The following is a 21955-nucleotide window of genomic DNA, read 5'->3' as shown; positions in this document are numbered from 1 at the left end:
GGCTTATGTTTGAAACCATAATGTGATAAACAGTTAACATAGTCTTTTTTCCCCCCATGCCTACATAGCATTAGTCTTCAGCAGCAAGCTTGATGGAGTGTAATTACTATCAGACAAGGCTAGGTTATTACTCCTGAAGCAACAGTCCTTGTATGTGCATTTTTACCATGCATATCACATCCCTCTGCCTGTAGCCACCCAATGATGGGTGCATGGAGTTAGTGGAGGCTCTCTCTCTCTCACACACACACACAGAAGCACACACATACTTCTGCACTGCCTTTTTTTTTCCCAAAGTGGAGCATTAGCAGCCGCAGTCAAAAGCACCCTTGCTTCTTAGCGCCTAAGCACTTCTGTCTGTAAGAACAGAAAAGGCAGCAACAGTGGCAGATTTTCATGAACCATGAACCGGCAATAAGACGCTCTCACATCTGGTGGCATACAGTTATCACTAATCTGCGGTAACATTTTAAGTGGTTTAATAGCCTCATCACCAGCAAGATAGAGTTACGTTCTCCGAAAACTGTGCTTCCCTATATTCTTTGCTACAGGAGGACTGAGGTGCTGCTTACTGCAGGTATGTTTCTGTCTTCTGGAGAAAAGGGGTTTCTTATTTCTCATTTTCAATTCTTAGGTGGTGTTACTTAATAGCCCCTGCTGCTGCTGTTTCCCTAATGGACTGAAATATGGGCTTTCAGGCTGCTCAGACACCCAGGTTTTTTCAAGTGATCAATGCTATGAGTGCCCTCATTTAATAAGTGAAAAGACGTCTTGGTGCTTCAAATGAAGAGTTTGAAATGGTGTTATGGGCTTTCATAATTCATGCAAGTAGAAATGTTATTACCTCCAATACAGTTCCTTTGTGGAGTTGAAGTGATTTTAGTGACACAAATTAAGTTATTGGATTTTTTTTCTATTAAATGTGAGAAACACGTTTGAACACATTTGTAATGTAATGCCACTTCCTTTGTCCATCTTCTCATTGGCTGGGCTGCATTGGTTTTGCCTAACTTTTCAGTGTTTGATGTGTTTCATTTTAGTTTGTCTTTTTTTTTTCAACTCCCAAAACACACCGCCTCCTTGGTAGCTAGGCAACTTAATTATAACATCAAGAAATAACATTTTTTCTAATGAAAGCTTGATGCTAAGATTTGGTTAGAATTCTGACAAAAGTTAAATAGGGTTTTTGAAATTCCCAAAAAGTTCCATAGCAGCAGAAATGCATATGGAGAAACATAAGCACAATAAATATTGGTTACAGTACTCAATTGTTTTATTTACTTTCAGTATCTGTTGTTGTGGTAAATTGCAGGGTTTCAATAATAGTCTGTGATTTTCTGTGAATGTGTTTTTTAGAGTAAATATACCATTTTTTGGCACATGATGTCAGTCATGGTGCAATTATTGCTTATCTTTTTCTTTCCATAAGTTGTGTTCTTTATTTTCCTTAATTATTTTTCTTCCATTGTACATGTGATACCATTAAAACACATTAAGGCAGAAATATGAATACTGATGGTTGATATTTTTAAATCACATTTACATTTTTTCTGTAATGTACCATAGTATGTGGTTTCTTGTTCTCTGCAGTGCTATTGGTCCACTTGGTCCACAGCCATTGACTACTAGAGAGGTCAGCATGTTTTGATATGTCACTGACATTTGTTAACTATTACAGAGAGTCTCCCATAATCCCTTGTGAAGGTTTCATCTATATTAACTCATGTTTACATTAATTCTACTATACTACAGTGAATAAATCAGCAAGTACAAGTTGTTCTTCACTATAATTAATGCTAATACAGTATATTTGAAACTTAGAAGTGAGATATGTTTAAGAGATCTAACTGGTAAATTACACTTCAGGATTTCTTAGTATTTTAACAATTTAAAACCTTAAAACCGCCATACGATATTGTCTTTCTCAATTTACATTTTTCTTTCTGATTAAAAATTCATTTTTAATGATTTTTATGCTATACAGGGCAAGTCAATAAACAGGGAATATCTGTCTCTCTGTGTTTGCTTGGCTATTCTACCATCCTGTAATATGCATTTACAATGTTTGGGATGACGGACATTTAGATTGGGACTTTTGTGTTGATAATTGTTTGAATTTCTTTCGCAACTACAATCCATTGTTTTCTTCTAGTCTCCCAATGTGGATTTTTTCCATCGCTTCCTATTACCTATTGTCTTACTCTTAAAGTGTTTTTGTGACTTTAAGTTAAGGAATCAAAAACATGTTTACTAGTCCTTTTTTTTTTTGCAAAGAAAGAGTAGGTCTGATGTCATCCATTCGAAGATAATTTCATGGGTGCTTTTCTGTAACTCATCCACCATCACCTAAAGTCTTTTAATTACTTAATTTATGACAACCTTTACCTCAATAGCAGATGGATTTAAACCAATTTATATATTTATATTATAAATGTATTGGTTGGCAATGTCTGTCACTAAAACTAAAAATATAATGTCAAACTCCTCATATTTTACAATGTCCCACAGCAGATGCTACTTAACAATTTTGCCCTACCTTCATATTTGAAATTCACTTCAAATTCTGCTGCTTCCATTCATTTTATTGAGAAAACTTTTTGGACTTTCTCTCTCTATAGATAAACTCTATATTTAGAAAATATAAAGGAAGAATACTACATTTTTTTCAGCTGAAACATTTAATTCCAAAGTACCTAAAAGAGATACAGTGTGCCTGAAGAATTTCCACTGAGGATGTGCACTTAACAATATTTAGCAGCACTAGATAATGAAACTTTTGCTGCAGAAAATTTGCAATAAAACTTTGGTTACCATGGTAAATGATAGTTGTGCAGCACATTGTGCTTTTTCCATAATAATGTACTGTAAGTTAATTTTGCACAAGACAATGATTAGCTACTTTTTTAATTAAATTTCTGCAATAAGCAATTTACTCTCAAGCCAGTTATACAATGAGGTACAGTAAATATTGTCAAGCCAATGCAATGTGTTTGTGTTTCTTCAGTACCTATTTTACCAAAATCAATTAGTGAAGTTTACAGAGAAAATGTATTGAATGATCATGGATGTCCTACATTTTAAGGTCATTGTACTGTAAGTCTATTAGAAACAGTACAATTGTCTGCAAGTTTTGATTGAATTTCAAGAGAAAATACTTCAGTGATTTCTGAATGTACAATAACTGATATAAAAGCATGGAAAGTATGTCTAGTTACATTATGCATGTAGACTTTAAGAAAATCATAGATGCACAAAAAGCTGAAGTATAAATTATGTATAGTGTTTGCATGGGTTTAATTCATCAACACCTTGAGTCTGCAACAGGGTTTAAAGTATTTCAAGGGCCATTTAATTATAATGATGAAGCATGTTTGTAACTCATAGTAATGTTATTTTTGTCTGCCTCTTGGTACAACTTGGTCAAGAGCTAGTTTTCTCAAAGGTTCTTGAGACAAGAGTAGGCAAGCTAATAATGCAAGGACTGAGTGGGTGGTATAATGTGAGTCACTGGGTTTGAATTAATTTGCTATTATCTTTAAAAGTTAGATTTAAAAAATGAAACACACTTAGTTCTTATTAAAAATTAAAGGTTTTTGTGAGATTAATTAAAGTTCATAAGAAAAGTTACAAGTCAGTGACAGAATTAATGACAAGGCTCTTCAAAACTTCATCAATTTTGTATCCATTTTCCCTTAATCAAAGCCATAAATAAATCAGGCCATTATATCCACCTGACTCATTAATAATTAGAACATCATACTCTCTCTTAACTAAAAAAAAATGCAGACATCACGATAAATACTTACCGCACATTTTATTCAAATGTGTCGTAATTGACAATAAGCTAAAAGCTTGAGTTTAAGAACAATAATAGTTTAATTCTGAAATATTTAAGGAATACAAAAGACACTCAAGAACACATTAAAAATCATGTACATGTACAATTATTGTTTTTTAATTCTACTTTCCTCCCATTGGTGAAAAAAATACATTTCTGGGCTTAAAATGAATGTCCTTTTCTTACAAGCTAAAAGAACTGAAGCATTATATTCTTCAGCAGAGAAGATAACAAGGGGAACTGATTCAAGAGCATTGTGTGAGTCAACCGATCAGACTTCTTCAGAACTGACAGTGAAACATGCACCAGAGCACACAAGGAGACCACACAAGAATTAAGACTGAGAGAAGGAGGCATTTTTACACTAAGCGTTGTAGGAGTCTGGAAAACACTATCCAGTCATTTTATCAAACTTGTTACACTGACTTCTTACAAGAATTGACTGGATGACCTCAGCTAACAGTATCTAAATGGACAAAATGGCCTCTTCTTATTTATGATCTTTCTTTACGTTAAAGAATATGTCATAACTTTTGAATAGGTATAGTAGAGTTGGGCACTGGCTGCAAGGTACTGTATCACTGGTAGACCAGCTACAGTATGACAGATTTAAATTGGAGACATCAATTATTTTTTTGTTTCATAACATTCCTGTTTGTGAAGGTATTTTAGTTCTTCATTTACCATCCTAAGCTAAGAGCCCAGATAAAGCTAAGAGTCCAGATATTCTCTTTAGATCTGTGCATTGCCACACTGATATTTCATCAGCCTTGATCAGTTATTTTAAGCTTCCACCCACATTCATTATTAGATACTATGTCTATTAAGAGATTAATCAATCCTAGCTTCATTACACTATTTTATATTTTATATCGAGATGTGTTATTAAAGATGATTACAGATTCAAAGGAATTCATTTGAACTTTTATGTACCTTTATATATTTGAAGATGAGGAAAGAACTAATTTCTAGGTAATTCAAAAACTGTTTAAGCATCAAGTCATTCTGGTGTCACTGCAGAGCTCACCCTTGCCAAACTGATTCATTTAGTAGCTTTTTATTTCTAGAGTATGGGATTACATACTGTATTATTATGACAAAGTGAGAATGTACCCTCTTTGAGCAATACTGCTCAGAAAGCGCATATTTTGAATCCTTTGTTTTCAGTGCTGTTTAGCACTGGATTTGTTTTCAAAGCCAGCTATTTCATTTTCTTTTTTTAAGAGAGAGAACCAAGTTAATTGCCTGAAAACAAAGCAATGCCCTGAAAATTAATAAAACACCTAATTAAGGGCCCTTTGCAACAGACAAAAATGAGACAAAACAGAAGCAGGTGAAACTTGAAGCCTGAGTGTTTCCATTTAGCAAATGGGGTTGTAGTTTGTATGTGTATGTGGGGAGGTGAAAAACTGTTTTTCTTCCTCTAAGTTATGCATTAACCTAATTCTACAATTTACTTCTGTATCCTTTAGGTTTTCAATTTGAGTTGTGTGACGTGCAAATTAACACCGTAGACATCTCAAAGAAGTCTGATTTGATCAAACAAATAATGTAAAAAAACTATAGCTGTGTTTGGCAATGTATGACAACCTACATTTGTAGATGTACATGTAGGTTGTCATCTACATTTGTATGAAAACCTAAACATAAATTTATGATTTACTTGCTGCCACTGGTTTGCCATTGCTTTTTGTCTTGTTGGGCTTACAGGTGTGGTTGCTTTTTCAGGAATGTATGAAAATGTCTGGATCCCTGTTGTGAATGTGTTATTTGTGTGCGTGTACTGTATAAACACAGAATTAACAGTGAATCACAAAGTAGAGGAAACAAATGGAAACTGCAGGGAAGTTCATACAAGACTGAAACAGTAGGCACTTTTTTTTACCCAGAGAGCTTTAGGAGTATAGCAGAATTTACCCAGCAATGTTGATACCCTGGCTTCTTTTAAGAAATGGGTTTATGAGATCCTCACATACTGTAAAGGACTAGATCACACCATTACTAAATGCTAAATGAGCTTGATGAGCAAAATAGCCACTTTTTAGTCGTAAACATTGTATTTTCATATATGTAGTATATAACAAGAACTATATACTAGGAGCGCACAGTAAATGTTTTTTTGGACTGTGAGCAGTTACAAATAACACAATTAGTGAAAGGAACTTCAGTTCTGACACAGCTGTGCCATATAACTTAACAGTGAATAAAGGTGATCTGTCATCTGTTAACACTAACAACTAGTGATGTAAAAACGTTTAGTAGATTTGTGGAATGTAAGCTATAATATAAATAAAACTGGAGATATTACTGTACATTTATTCATGAATAGCTTAGAAGTCTCAATTTAAATAGAGAATGTTTAAACTAGTATTGCACACATAGGGGTGTGGTTAAAAATAATAATGAAATTGGGACAACACAGCCAATTGCAGTTGAAAGGGGTGCAAAGGGATGCTATTCATTTCTAGGATGGATAGACAGTTTCATTTGGACTTTTTCACATATAGAAGAAAAGAAGAAAGCTGACCTAATTGTTTGACTAATGGATTTTCAAGCTTTTTTCCTTTATCATGCAATGTGTTGTTATCCTTAATGAGCTCTTACACAGTTCTGTGATTTTCATCCTGTGACCCCTCCTCTGACTGAGCAAGTCATTTCACTGGTATAATGCTACAATAACTCACATGTTTCCAAGTGCAATAAAAAGGCAGCCTTCATACCAAAGCATCCGATGATTAAGTATGAAGTTATGGTTGGTTTGCATTACATCGTAACCTTAAAATGGCTAACATCCCTATGTACAACGATAGTTGAGTTTTTAACATTTATTTTCAGTATGGACTTTGTTATGCTAATTCTCCTTTTTTGGCAGCTTGAATCTATATTATGGTAGTATTAATGTAAGTTAAGCGGAGAGACAAATAGCCACACTTTGCAAGGACTAAAGCTATAAAGGACACTACTGTATACAATAGACATAAATGATGATTGATAAATGTTATTAATAACCAGATTCAGTGTGCTCAAGTTTCAACCTTGCATGTGTCTGTAACTATTTCAACTGTTTCGATGGCTGGAGGCTTTGTGTGTCTGGGATAGTTATATCTGATGCTCTTAAGATACCATCATTCCACTTTATTTTCAAGAAACAACAGAACACTTCTGGGAAATCGCAGCTCAGCGGTTCCACTCCACAACAAAAAAGCAGAGGCATTCTGCTGTGCAAGATGGATGATTCTGGAATGATTGTGTTCTGTACCCTATGCTAGTTGCTGATGACTGCTTTCAAGAGTAGAAAACACATTCCCCTGATCCTTCCCTTAATATTAGTAAATCTTTTCAGACCAGAAGCAGAGAAAATTGTGAATTAAAATTCTCAAGCTCTCTGAAGACATTCTGAGCCATAACTGTTGAGGAATTGTCAAACATACATTCACCACAATTTGACTAATATCATGTGGGCTTCTTTTTCTTTTTTCCTTTTTTAATCTTAAATACAGCATTTTGGTTCTCAGCATTTGTGCATCTCTAGATAACTGAAACTTGGCTTTATTCCAAATGATGAAAGTTTATAATGAAAAGCTACTGGCAGGGCATGCTGCCATTGAGGCAAATAATGTAAAAAGAACTTGTAATAGTCAAGACTGCATGCCTCAAAGGCTGTGTTTCCAGGGAGATTTTATTATTTGTGTGATTATTATGGCTACAGGTAGGTTCTACCACTTTTCCACTGCATGATTAGAAATCATTTATGCATGCAAGGCCTTGAACACCATTTACATGCACACCATGGAATAAACACAATTTACTTACTGTATGTGCTTCCGTTGTACTTTATTGACTAATATTTACTATTATAAAAGTGTGTAGATAGAATATATCTCTGATTTTGTATTTCTATTATTTTGTTTCAAGATCTGTGTTTTTGACAAGGCAGGTAATCCCTAATTAATTGTAATTAACTCTTAAGCAATAAACTAACAACATGCATATTTCAAGCAAGAGGATATACAAACAGAAATTATGAAAAATGTGGCAGTTGTTATGTTGCCTTTAAAACTTCTGAAAATTAATAATACAAAAAAAAATCCTAATATTATGTACTGTATTTACAGTGATCAATGAAGTAAAATATAATTACATACAGTATATACATTTCACTATATATAATGAATATCTCCTCAGTTAAGGTATTGGCCATGATTCATCACACTGGTGAGGCAGTATGCTGGTGATTTGGGACCAGCAAGGACAGAACACCTCAGCTTTGCTTTCCTATCATGAAGCTCTACCTAGTGATCACTGTAACACCTAGTTCCCTGAAGTGGAATACACATAAGACATTGCGCACACTCTCTGTGACACACACTGAAAAGTCATCACCCACTTTTCTTTACAATACATGTCTTCAATGCAAAACAGCAGGATTTGGTGTTAACCAGAAAGGATAGACACAGTTCCTACTGAATAATGTGAGCATTGCCTTTGCTGTTTTGACATTTGATTACTTCAGCCATACAGTAGTTAACAAGCAGTGAAATCCAGGCTTACCTATTAGGGCAGAAACATTAGTAACATCCTTGGTTCTGGGCTGATTGACAAGTATTTATATATAATGATGTAAATGGGTAAAATCAAAGGCAAACATTGCAGTACAAACAAACAATACAATTTCAAAGAATTCTTTGCAAAAATTCTGTTCTTACTAAATCTCTGAAAAATCAATAGTATCTATGTGATTTATTTCCTGCACACTAGAGCTCTGAAGCTGCACAGAAGGAAGGAAATATAGTACATAGATATCTACTTCCATCATCACCCTTTTTAATATTTAATTAACTTTTCTGTCTTTTACTTTCACAGTTATACTGCTGCCTCCTGTTGTCTTAATACTCCCTAAACAATATACTGTAGGTGATTACTGCTTAATTAATATTTGAATTGTAATTGTAGGAAATGTACTAATTCCCTTTGATGTTTAAATGCCCTTGGTTTTAAAGGCTTGGATTTCTAAAGCATTTGCATGCAAGATAATTAAATGAGTGGTCTCATTGCATGGATCATGGGTTACAGCTGATTAAGTATTGAAGAGAATGGCTAAATAAATCAAAGGCAACCAACCCAGCTAATTAGCACTTTTGCAAATATAAATATATCAAAAAGTATTCTATAGCTGTCAACTATTTTTAATCTTAAACTCTCTGGATTACAGTGCACTTGTGTGTAATAAGAATCCCCAATACTGTACACAATACTAATTAAAATAATACATAATGTTATATTTTTATTTATAAGTCCAATCCTGACAATGATAGATTCTTTTTAATTTCATTTTTCTTATTAACGAGAATACCGAAACACTAGTTGATTGTACACGTTGATTGCACCATTATGTTTTCCTACTTATTCACTGGTACAGTATGTGATTTTATATGCAGACTTGCATTTTAGCATGAATGATTTCTATAAATCAATCTATGCAGAACATAAAGCATATTCTGTGAAAAGATTAATGTTGCGAGGTGACAAAAGAAGTGTAGAGAGAAGAAAATAGGCAGCCACATTTTTTACTGTTCATAATACTGATATGGCTCCTACTGCTGTTCTGTATCATATACTAGATGTACAGTACGCTTGTAGATAACGCTTTATAATTTTCAATCTTTTTTTTAAAGGTACATTATCTTGCATGTCATGGTGTTCTTTTCTCTTTGTGCTTGTGTAATTGTCATATAAGGTCTTCCATTGTGATTTCTTGAATCTTTTAGACCAGTGACCTTGTCTTTTAATAACTTGACCTTAATCAAACCTCCACCACCTCCTGCTGCTACACTGTTCCAATAGCTGTCCCTTCCTTTTTCCTTTGCATGCATTTAACCGCAGAGACTGTCATGGGTGTCAGGGAATTAGACATACCCGATTCCACTTAGAGATATTCTTTAACCTCTATCCATTTAGAAGATTATAAGGAACACCTTGATACAGGTTGTCCTTTTCTCAGCAAACCATTTACCAGGGTTTTGACCATGTTTCCTCCTATTTAACCTCATATAGGACCTTGAGATTTGTTTTCTTGTCTACATATTCATATCACTTTGAGCATTTTCTGCCTTATATTGTTAATACAATTTCCCTCCCAGGAAAGTGTAAAGGCAACAAAATATTAACGCTGAATTCGCTCAGTTCACAACTAGGATTTTCTCATGATTTCTAATTGTTTTTATTTTGAGGGAGGTATATGTGTATTGTTCATGTGGCACATAATTAAAGTAAATTGACTGTAGGACAGAAGGTGTTTCAGGGTTGCAGCCGAGATTTGAAGGTGATAGATGGCAATACTTGTTCTCAGTTCTTTGGCTCGTGGTGTTGGCTGAACTGGCTCAGTCTTGGCTCTGTGATGCAATATTCCATTTCAGTGGATCCAAATGTTCCTGGTGGCCTACTTGCAGGAAACCATTAGGCGGCATACTGTACAGCCATCCGAGGAAATGCGACAGAATCTTAAAAATGTACCACATTTAATATGCTGATGTTAGAGTCAGAGTTCTCCAATAATTACCCATATGTTCACTTTGGCTTGAAATGCAGTTGGCACTCCATCGTTAATTGGGCACAGCAGAGTCTCATTATTCATTATAGGGATCATACAATGTTTATTGGGTTTGATGGCCTGTTTGTTTTAATCTCGTCCATGCATTCTTGCTGATGTTTCTTATTTAAATTGCTAATTTTGGGGGCTGTCTTTACTTCTCATTTCTGAATTGCAGATCAGTGTGCCACATATACTGTAGTCAGTTTGTTCATAATTGCTGGCAAATACACAATGAATAAAGAAAATTAATTTTCAAGGTTCTCTTGCCCTTACTGGATATATTGGAACAAACCTTTATCTGTATGGATTTCCATTTCTGAAACTGTAAGATCATTTCCTACAGTTTTAAGACTTTTACTCCACCCCCACTGATTTTAAGAAGCACACCAATGATGTCAAAATGATTTTTTAAAGGATAATATATTGCATACGATGAAAAGATAAAATCAATTAAAACCATATTATAATTTAACAGAGCAGCACGGTGGCACAGTGGTTAGCATTGTGTAAGAGGGCAACTGGATCTGGAGTATCAGATAAAGGGTTAAGACACCCCAGATCCACACAGGAATAGGTTAAGATTGTACAGTATACGCAAGAGGGTATTAGAGAGTTGGCTTCAGTTGGGTGAAGCCAATGGCCTATATAAAGGTTCAGTGAGAAAACATTCTAGGTTGACTCACTTCCATGTTGTAAGCATGTACATGGGTAAGGAGTGAGTCTGGGTCCAGGTTATTTCCACTGCTTCTCTAATTCAAGGTACCACATGGTTAAGTAGGTGTGTAGTTGCGAACTGATGAAAGGTCAAAAACTGCAACGACAGTCTTGATGCAGCCTAAATAAGGTTAAAACAGAGGTTAATGTGCCAGATTTCCCCCAGGTTTGGTTACCATCCAGGGGGGATCTGGTACACATTGCTGTCTTGCAGAGCTGGGGCCTGGGTTTCAATTCCTGGTGTGGTATCTGCCTGGAGTTTCTCCCCATGTTTGTGCAGGTTTCCTCTGGGTGCCTCAGTTTCCTCCTACAGTCCAAAGACAACTTCTGGAAAAATTAGCCCTGGTGTGAGTCTTTGTGTGCCCAGTGATGGACTGTATCTTGCCTTGTTCCACTTGTTTACTGGGATGGGCTCCGGCTCCTCTGCGACCCTGTATTGGATAAAATGGTTAGAAAATGGATGACTGGGTGGATGTAATTAAACACAACAGCAAAGGTGAATTTCCACATGTTAACTTTCATTGCGTCCCATTCCGGGGGGGTCACATGCTCTCCAGTTCACTTTAACCTACAGAAACCAAGATGAGCTTTGGTTTGATGGCCCTATATAGCTTTGATATGGGTATTACCTCTTATGTCTGTCTCAATAGCAAAAGTAAAAGTGCATTGTGATATTTTTATTTCAGCTTTATCTAAGAAGGTTTATGTATAGCGATTCCTTTGAGTCACAAAATATATTTAGAATCCAAACCAATATCATATTATAAATTATGCACAAGCTATCTTGTAGGACACAAAAGACATTACAACTTTGATTTAGACATTTAACATGAGGAACTGCAAGAACTCTAGCTTTTTTTAATCATGTGTGATAATGCTCAGCCACCGATTTTGTTTTTATCTACACTCTTTACATTCATTTATCATTTGAGCTCAACAATAAACCTCTTTTGAAAGAGCACTGTATCTATTTCAGGAAATAGAAAAGTTTTATTTTCCCATGAGCTCTTTTTTGTACAGTATGTGGGTGAGCCCATACCATTTGTCCTTCTGCTGCAAACCTTCAAGCCTGGTAATTGCTAAAGTTACAGTTACTTTGTATAAGCACTGAAAAGTTTTGAATAACTATCTTTCATAACTGACAAACTCTGTGTATGAAACCACAGTTTAATTATTATATGATAGGGTCATGTAATGCATAAATGTAGTTGCAAAGGCATATTCTGTTCTAGAAGTAACACATTACTTCCTGATAGAGCAAAAATAACTTCAGTCTACTGTATATAGTTAAAGGGTGGAGGAAAGATTAGGATGACATCGCCTTATCTTAACAAATTCCTTTCAACCAAATGAAAGCCATCAGCTCCTAATAGAAATACAATAATTGCAGTAATGAGCATAAAATAAAATATCCATTTAACAATATAATGCAATGTGATAAAGAAATACTATCGGAGTTATCGGAGACTAAGGTTGCCTGATGATGAATTATTTCTTCCACTGAAATCCCCACAGTATAATAACAGGAAGAGATGTAAAATCTCTCCGTTATGCACAGTCATGAAATCCTCTGAAAAAAAGTCTTTAAATTGAAGCATTCGAGGAAATGTGTGACGTTATGTGAAACTGAGGTCAATTAGGGACTGAGTATGATGGAACACTAAATTGATTTGTAACAGTATATCTCCAGGCTTCCATTTTGTTGAGTTAATAATAAACTCTGAATTCTGACAAGGAAACTTGTTAAACACTTCATACTATGAGCTGTTCATTATTCAGAGACATATTAGGCTCAATACGTTCTTATTGCTTTTGAGGTATAGCAGAATAATAGCTACAGTGCGTGTAGAAAAGAGATGTTCTTCAGTCTGGTCTAATTTTTAGTAAAAGAAGCAGGGCAGTGCTTCAGTTTAGGGGGTTCAAAGGACACTTTGTATTTGTATATCAAACTATCAATGCACAAATACAAGATGTATCAATAAAGCAATAATATCTGAGAATAATCTGAATGTTGTTAACTATACTGTATATGCATGTAATTATTAACTAAGGCTAGTTATTGACACATTATTTGTGTTTTTTATCCATTACAGGATATTAAGAACTAATAAATGGAATTTGACCCCTTAAGGGGGTCACAAGCCTTTGTCTTGGACAATCAATCCAATTTCTTTTTATAGGCTACCCTAAATCTTAAAGATTATGAAAATGTGTAAATTATCAATCAATTTAGCATGTAAGCTTTAATTAAGAAAGTTCAGAAACTTGAGTGATGAAAGGTATTCTGATTTCTGTTCCAAATCTTGGAACATTGTTAAAATTCTACCTAGGGCCCATGGTCCAGAACACAGCAACCATATGCTGGAGATGGATTATCTCTATATTACGTAATTGAAAATACTTTTTTAATCAAAGTCAAATTGTCCCATGTCTTTAGAAAATGATGGTTAAATGGTTAACAATAAAATTGGGTGGACCAGACCCCTGCCCTAATGACCATAGCAGAGTGTAGTAATTTTAACATACTAAATGTATCAGCATCAATGAAAAACTATATTTTTGTTTTTTAGAACTTAAGAAGAAATGTAATGCAATGCAAATCAGTATATTTGTTTTAAAACGTTTGAATAGACAAATATAAAATAGAAATAGAAATCTCCCCTGATAGCACTATATATATATAAACCATACATTTCAAAATATAAGATGTTTATTTTTTATTTTGCAGTTTATTGTTTTTGCATAAAGTAAATTAATCAGTTTCTTGTGGATTAGTTCACAGTACAAAGTTACGTTAAAACATTATTTTTCAAACAAATATTACATGAAGAGGAATACTAATCAGAGACCTAAACCGTGCTGGACAGATGGAAAAAGCCTCAAAAGATTAGATGCAGTATCGGGTTAACGAAGAATTAATTGCAGTTTTTAAAATCCTAACATGGAGAGAAGTAAATAGAAATTGCTATTCTGTACTAGGTTCTGAAAGCAAAAGTTGAAATTACATGCAGATGCTAAATCAAGGAAGACTTGGATGAAGGATAAAGCAATGTTACACAGAACACGAAATTTGGAAAAACACACTTTTTTAGGATCAGGTTGCACAACATAGTTTCCATTCTTTGACTCTTTGATTTTACAAGTTAGGGTATCTGTATGGCAATATTTCTATCTTGCAAACCTTTGGCCATTGATTTTTTTTCATGTAAATCTTATTATATTCAACTGAAAATTGCAAAGTAGCTCATTAAGTAACTTGGAACATTTGCCTGTTTTTTGGAACATGCACAGTATTGATTAGGCATATACCTCTGATGGGCTGTACTATTGTATATATACTGATCATGAACAGAAACATAACTTTTACCTGCAACTTTCACAAAGTTGTAGCAGGAAAAAAAGGACAATCATTTGTGTAATGTTCACAAATATTTTATCGTCATGATACAGTACATACATTATGGTAATTAATAATTGCAATCTCAAGGGGTGAGCTACAGACTGTCAACTGTGAATGTCACAGACTCAAAGAACAGTACAGTATGTGTGCCCACTGTTGGATGCAATACGTGCACTACAGTACATCTGCAACTCATGCTCTGCATCAGGACTTGATCAATATAGTGCCATTCAATCAGGTTGCAATAACTCATTACTCATTACAGGAATTCTGACATGGCAAGACTAGACAGTCTTGCCTAAACCATCACACCTGGACTTCCCTATCGATGGTCTATTATACACAACCATTAGTACATCATCACATCTGGTTTTTCATTAGGCTTGAGATTCAGCAAGTTAAATCATTGCATTTTTGTGCCCAATCAACTCTCTTACTAATGACGTGATTTATAGTGCTTATGCGTCACTCAAGCTTATAATGGTCAGTCATGAATGGTCAGGCAATCAAAATCAAAACAAAAGCTTTCATGTATAAATTGAGTGATCTGTTTCTTTTGATAGTATTTATTTGATGTTGTTCCTCATTGTAGTAACAGCATCTTAAGAAAGGTGAAATCCAAGAAAGTATAGATAAAACATGGATTTCCATCACAAATGGTAGTTGCTGAAAGAGATGGTCAGTGGTATTATTTACTGTATAACTGTCTTTGGCTTAAGCTGCTTTTTCAAAGGGATGACAGCTGTCTATAAGGTTGAGATGTCTGGCTTCCTCAAACAGCCACTGCAATGTTTGTAGAGTGAGACTGAGCCAGGATTGTTATAATTGTTTTTAGCTCATCATTCCCCAGGACAAGGTTATCAACTCTATTGAGTGAAATGATGGACCAGTATTGTTCACATTTTTTTGTAAATTGGATTAGGACCAACACTGCTAGAACACTTTTTATTTATACTAGGACTAATAGTGCTGTTATTATTAATCATGGTAATAAAAATAATTACATTTTATAGTACTGGTCAGTATAATATTCTAAAGCACTACACACAGGAAGAGAGTACAGACATATTGTATGTACTTAAACATTGCGAAACAAATTCAGACAATAAATTAAACAGAAGCTTTTTTATTGTGACTTTTATATAATTAAATAGACAATCAAAATATGTGTAACTATAAATAAAAGTCTGTAGCCTTTGTAACTGATAATTGACCTTTAGAAGGTCAATTTTATAAACATCTGATAGAGGTGTATTCATAAACAAAAATGAACAGTCATTAAATATCTTAGCTGTCTTTGTTGTGATAGTGCTCATTTTTCAAAGACTTCGTTTTTAAGCCCCTTTAAAATTGTGTAGATGTTTGGTAACCTCAAATTATTTTAAGTATCAAATTAATTCCATTGTTCGTGGGCTCAATTTTCAGATCTTTCCTTGTGTAAATGAACCCTTGGCAGGAACCTTTTCATGCAAGGTAAAAAATCACAAAAAAAGTGTCATTATTCTGGGTGTTAATTAGACACTTCTTCATTATTTTTCATTAACATCTCAATATGCAATCATTTCTTGCCATCTTATAAATGACAGCTAAGATATAAAGCAAGATAAATAATTATTTTAACGAAGGATCGGTAGCAGTTTTAGGAAACTAAATGGGGACAACGTCCTTCAACCGTTCATTCACCTTCAGAAAGAGGCTATTACATTTCTGTTCTGATATGGCGCTGATTATAATCAGCGGATTGTATTTTATGCCCTAAAGCAGAAAAGAATGTGCTGATGAAGGCCATAAAAATAAATGAGCCTTATCACTTCTTGGCATCTCAGACCTCTCTGTGACTTCCTGAATAAGCCTTTCCTACCACACAAGGGCTGTAAGATTGTATGTGTAAGATAATGAGAAAAAATAAATGCATCCATAGACATTGACAGAAGGAACAACGATCACCCTTTGTTACCCCAGGCTTTGAGCAAATTGTGGAAACGTTAATTTTAAGAGGGATGGTAAAAAAAAAAGTTAAGCAATGCTTATTGTTCACACCAAACTCTCCACTGGACTGACTATACTATAACTGACCAGCAAGTAGGAAATTCTTGTTTTTTCCATCAGTTCCTCCCTGCTTCCATTCTTTATTTTCAATCTAAAAGCGTATAATTGTTTTGAGTTTTTAATTATGTAAATGATGGCTGCAGTCCATAATTGTATGTGTGGAATGTTTTTCTTTCATATGCTTAGAGGTTATTAAAACATTTGGTAGAAATATATGCTAATGTTGGGTAACAAACAAATCTGCCATGCAAAACGTAAATACCGTTCTTTTGTCTGATGATTGAAATAGCAGTGTTACGTCTGAAGAATGAAATTTGCCAATCTGCGAGAGATATTAAGTATGTTGAGTACATAATACTTGAAAAGCTTTTTACAATATATTATTTTTATGGTCATTTACCGATTAATAAAATGAAGAGATTTGCAATACTTACGTTAACCCAGGCCATCTACCGATTGTTCTAAAATAATTCAAGAGATCTGCAGTTTTTTTTAAAAGAATTTGAATGTAATAAAGACATGTTGAATAGGTAGTTACATAAAGTAGCCAGGATGAACAGTTGGAATTGAATTTTGAATGAACGGTTAAGAATTGAATTTGGAAGATAGCTGGTTCAGTGTAATAATGGCAGTTTGCTTTTCAATTTGGCTTTCATTGTTCAATAGCTAGAAGATAAAATGACCCAGAAATAATCTGAAAAGTCTTCACTAAAGTCTTTTGATTACAGCCCTTGCAAACTTTTTTTATTATATATAAAATGGAATTTTGTAAGAAATACAGTACAGTAACTTTTTACCATGAATGAACGAGGAAAGAGGAAACTGAAATCCCATCTGCAAATATGGAATAAGTAAGGTTAGCTGCTCAAAATTCCACAGTATATTACAGTATATGCAAACTTATTAAATGTACTTTACAGTCGTGAATAGTATTGGATTCTGAAACTGATGTCGTCCTTACAATTTGAAATAACACACTCTAGCACTGTTCTAAAGAGTCCTAAAAAAGTTGTTCTCCAGCACATTCTGTAAGCTCCATGGAGAGGAGATGAACTGAGTTCATTTGTATCTAAGAGTAGATAATTGTCAACAGTTGGAAATTGTGAAGAAGAAAATAATAATGAGCAAGCTGTCCTCCAACAGCTATGATGCTTGAAATGTGGCTCGCTATGATTACAGGATGGCTGGAGGCTTTAAAAACGCCACATTTGGCATTTCGCTAGTGCGATAAAATTCAGAGGAAAAAAAAAACTTTAGAACACATTAGGAAATAGGCTGCGCAAAACATAATTAAAATCATAAAACAAATGTGCTGTACTCTGGAAAAGTCCAATGAGTTGCAACTCAGGTGGGGAAAAACAAAGTACAAAACAAAAACAGCAAAAAAAACCCAACAATATTTTTTCTATGTCTAATATTGTTGTTTGCTTTAATAAAACAGTGTGCATTCATTTTAGCTAAAAAGCTATTAGAAATGCCTTTATGCAATAATTATGACATAGCTGTCTATAACTGCACAAAATGTGTATCTATGCAGTACAATACCACACTCCATTGTATTGTATATCCATTCAGTGTGGAATTGACAATTGGTTTTCTTTTAAAACGTAGCTATCCGGCAGATACTCCTGTACTGATCAGGACAATAAGGGGCACATTGCTCTCAGCTGCAGAGCTACTTATCTTTACACGCGTCACAAGCTCTGCATGATCAAACAGGAAGGTTATCTCTGATTTAAGGATCATTGTATCTCTCAGTAGCATCACCGCAAGCCTGCATTTGCTTTTTGCTGGAAAGCTGAGAGATAGAATGTAAGTGACCACCAAAAAAGCCAACAAATCAAGAGACAGTGACTTAAATATCTAAAAGTTATGTTTATGTACTGGAGTAGTTTAATAAATGACAGTAGACGAAAAGATCATCCATCCCAAAGCAGTGAAGTCAAGAGTTTGACAGAAATACATACAGTAATATGTTTCATAACTTCATGATGCCAGTTTTCTATGGCAAGCAAGTTAAAAAAACACATTTTTCATGCATAACCTTTACAGAAATCATCCATGAAACTGCAATTGGAATACAGCCCTTTAAACTCATGGACAAAGCAATAATTATAACTGAGCCTCTTATGAAAAGAACAAGCATATTAACTGGTATAGATGTGGCTGCACAAGTGGATGTTAGCATTGTGATTAAAGCTTTCTGTAGTTGGGGATTTTATGTGCAAGCGAATTGCTTGTTATGTTCAGGGATGTCTTCTTGACCCTCTACAATACACAAAAGTCTCCTAAATGGTTGCATTCAGTAGCCATTACATCAAAATGTTTCATGCATGAGTGTGTCAGAAAATTGGAACTTGAACGTGGTTGATTGAATCTATTGTAGAACACCACAGATATAGTAATTTTATTCTTTTGTGTTAATTCCTGCATTTGTACATATTAGTTTTGATCTTAAATTTGAATCTGTAGATCTGAATAATGAACATATTTCAAGGCTGATTTGTTATTCAGAATTCTTGAAAAAATAAACACAAGAACAACCAAATATGAAATTCCATTTTGTTAACTAACTTGGTTTTACAGCTTCAAGCCTGGAGGGATAAGAACTGAGATGTTACCATTTACTCGGGTAACATCTCAAGACCCCCAGAGCTGGGTAGGTTGTACCATGTTCCCACAACACTTTGCTTAAGCTGTCTCCAATTCTTGGTTTTAAATGCATTACCTCCTCATTTCTACCTGCGTCTTCTGGTTTGTTTCATTGTTAATTCAAAGGGTCTGATTTTGTCAATGCCTTTGCGGATTTTGGATAATTGGATCAGGTCTTCTCTATTTAGCACTAAAAAGGTTCAGTTCCTTTAGCCTGTCAGTGTGGGAGATTCCATTAAGGCACATCACATAATGTATCTGTTTGCTCTTCTCTGGACTTTCCAGACCAGCAATACTGTTTTTGTAAAGTGATGACAAGAAATGTATACAATATTCTAGATGAGACCTTAGTAGTGCATTATACAATTTTAACTTGACATCCCCTGATTTCCATTATGTACTTTTAACTATAGTGTACATCCTAACAATGTATTTGCTTATTTAATTGATTTCCCACAATGGCTAGAATATGTAAATGATGTATCAACATAAACACCTACATCCTTTTCAAAAGTAGCCTCTTCAAAATCAGATTTCCATTTTGCGTTTATAGTTTGTTTTTTGCAGCCTGTGTGCAATAGTCTCTACATGTCTCTACATGTCTCTATTAAATGTCATCTGACATATTTTAAGGTGCCATAAGTCCTGTAAAGCACATTACATGCCTATTATAAATGACCTTTTTGTGAAGATTTGTGCCACCTCTTGGTGAGTCAGGCATTGTTCAGTTAAAGATAAATTAGTACCTCCAGCTAGATTTTCAAATTTTCTTTTAGCTATTCTTTAGAACTGTAGTTTTAGTTTTTTTTAATTGAACTGATTTATCCAATTTAATGTAATTTTAAAATAACCTAAATTCCTTACTGTAAACTGATTTGCTTTGTGCTGTATTTTTCAAAACCAATTTTGTTGGCTTCTTTTAGCTTGGAAAAACCAAAATATAAAACAACTAGAGTAATTGCAACCAATGACTGTTACCTCATAACCTTCGGCTCCAGATGCAGTTATTAACAGGAGCATAGTACTAAGGAGCTGAGTGAGAGAGTGAGTCAAGCATCACATATTAAAATGGTTTAGCCATTTAGAAATACACTAAAGGTCACCTGCATAAAAAAATAAAAAACCGTAATGCTAAATTTAGGAGAATGTTTAACACAGATATAGGAAATCCTGTTTGTTAATCCAGATAAAGAAAATATAGCTATATAGCCACAGCAATAAACCTCAATATTAAAATTTTGGAAAGGATACCAGACTCCCCTAATATAGGACTATATACTGTAGGATATAGGAATCCCTTTTTTATCATGTCAATTTTCAGTTGTGCACTGAACAACAGTTCTGGCTGGCAAGTCTATGCTCAGCTAGAATTACTATATTAAAACTCTTGATCTGTAACAACAGAGGGAAAGTGAGGAAGAGAATTCTTCAGCATGAACCATCACTCAGTTGTTGGCCATCCCACCTCTCTCTCGAGCCCTCGACATGTAATTCATTCTGAGGCAGTCATTGCTTAGCTCCAGTTGTAGGTAGCTATTCATCAGCTTGAGCCATTGGTATAATTTACGTAATGTCTGTGTAAATGCATGGTTGCCTATGCTGCAGATGTGGATGGCTGTTGTCAACATGCAAAATGTAATAAGATCACACAAAGGGAGAAATGTTCATTTGCGTCCTGCAATGGATCAGTCCCCTGACCAGCCCACCTATCCTTTCTCTGGTCAGGTGGCTTTACGTCATGGAAACTGGCCAGCTGGGAAAGCTCCTAATTCAGTCTTGGGTAAATATATAAATAAAAATGAAAAAGGGACTGTGGGGAGTCTGTGATGGTATTATAGAAAGGAAAACTGTTTCCTCTAAGCAACAGATTATAGTAACATTAAGCAACAATTACTGTAATGAGAGTTATTGAAGCAGCAAGGTAGCAGACAAGCTGTGTACATCTGGCTGGTTCATCTGGAGGTAGGATGAGAGGACCTCGGAGAGATGAAGGGAGATTTTTAATTTGTTTTTGCTTTTTCTTCCCTTTAGACTGCAAAATGGTGTTTAAAAAGTTGTCATTAATTCCAATAATTACAGAAACTGATCAATGATTTCAGTATCCCACACAGATATATTCCATGTTTACTGGCTAGTAAATTTACAAAATGTTGTAAATGACAATGGAGTAATTTTGCATATAGAGCATGCAAATCAATTCAATTGGTTTCTTGTACAACAAAAACTTTTTGTTGGGTGTCACATGACAGCTATTATGCTCCAAGAGCCCATTATAAAGCTGATTAGCTAAAGATGTGAGAATTACCTCTCCAGTTGAATTAAGAGTAATTTTATCTAGGTCAGACTGTGGCATTTAGCCAGCATACCCCTCCTCCTACAAACAGTGTCAAGGGATCTTGCATGATTAAGAAGTCGAGACCTCTGTTTAATGTCTAATCTGAAGGGTGATTTCTCCTATAGCACAAAGTATGCTATCACTAAATTAAGGAACTGGTTTGGAAAATCTGCACCAAGGGGAAGAAGACCTCCTACACGTCAACCAACAACAGTGGAAAAACATTTTTTTGCTGGTTTTCCATTGGAGTACTGACCAGGCGTATGTTCCAAGATCTTATCAACTCAAACTCCCGGTAGAGCTAGAGAATTATATATTATCAATAACATTACTGTTAGGAGGTTCAATATTCACAGTTTTCATTTTTAAACATGT

At 34.7% G+C, this 21955-nt stretch overlaps 1 protein-coding gene across 1 annotated transcript in view; it reads left to right on the top strand.

Moving 5' to 3' along the window:
* The first annotated feature begins 352 nt into the window (after positions 1–352).
* The window catches only part of tenm4 (teneurin transmembrane protein 4), a 427071-nt gene continuing 405468 nt past the window's right edge, over positions 353–21955 (top strand). The window contains exon 1 of the mRNA XM_069190054.1: positions 353–577. The gene's annotated coding sequence lies outside the window, so the exon portion shown is untranslated. The remainder of the gene's footprint in view (positions 578–21955) is intronic.

The sequence above is a fragment of the Lepisosteus oculatus genome, chromosome 5, assembly GCF_040954835.1.
Source record: "Lepisosteus oculatus isolate fLepOcu1 chromosome 5, fLepOcu1.hap2, whole genome shotgun sequence".
Taxonomy (NCBI): domain Eukaryota; kingdom Metazoa; phylum Chordata; class Actinopteri; order Semionotiformes; family Lepisosteidae; genus Lepisosteus; species Lepisosteus oculatus.
This window is presented reverse-complemented; position numbering and strand designations above follow the sequence as displayed.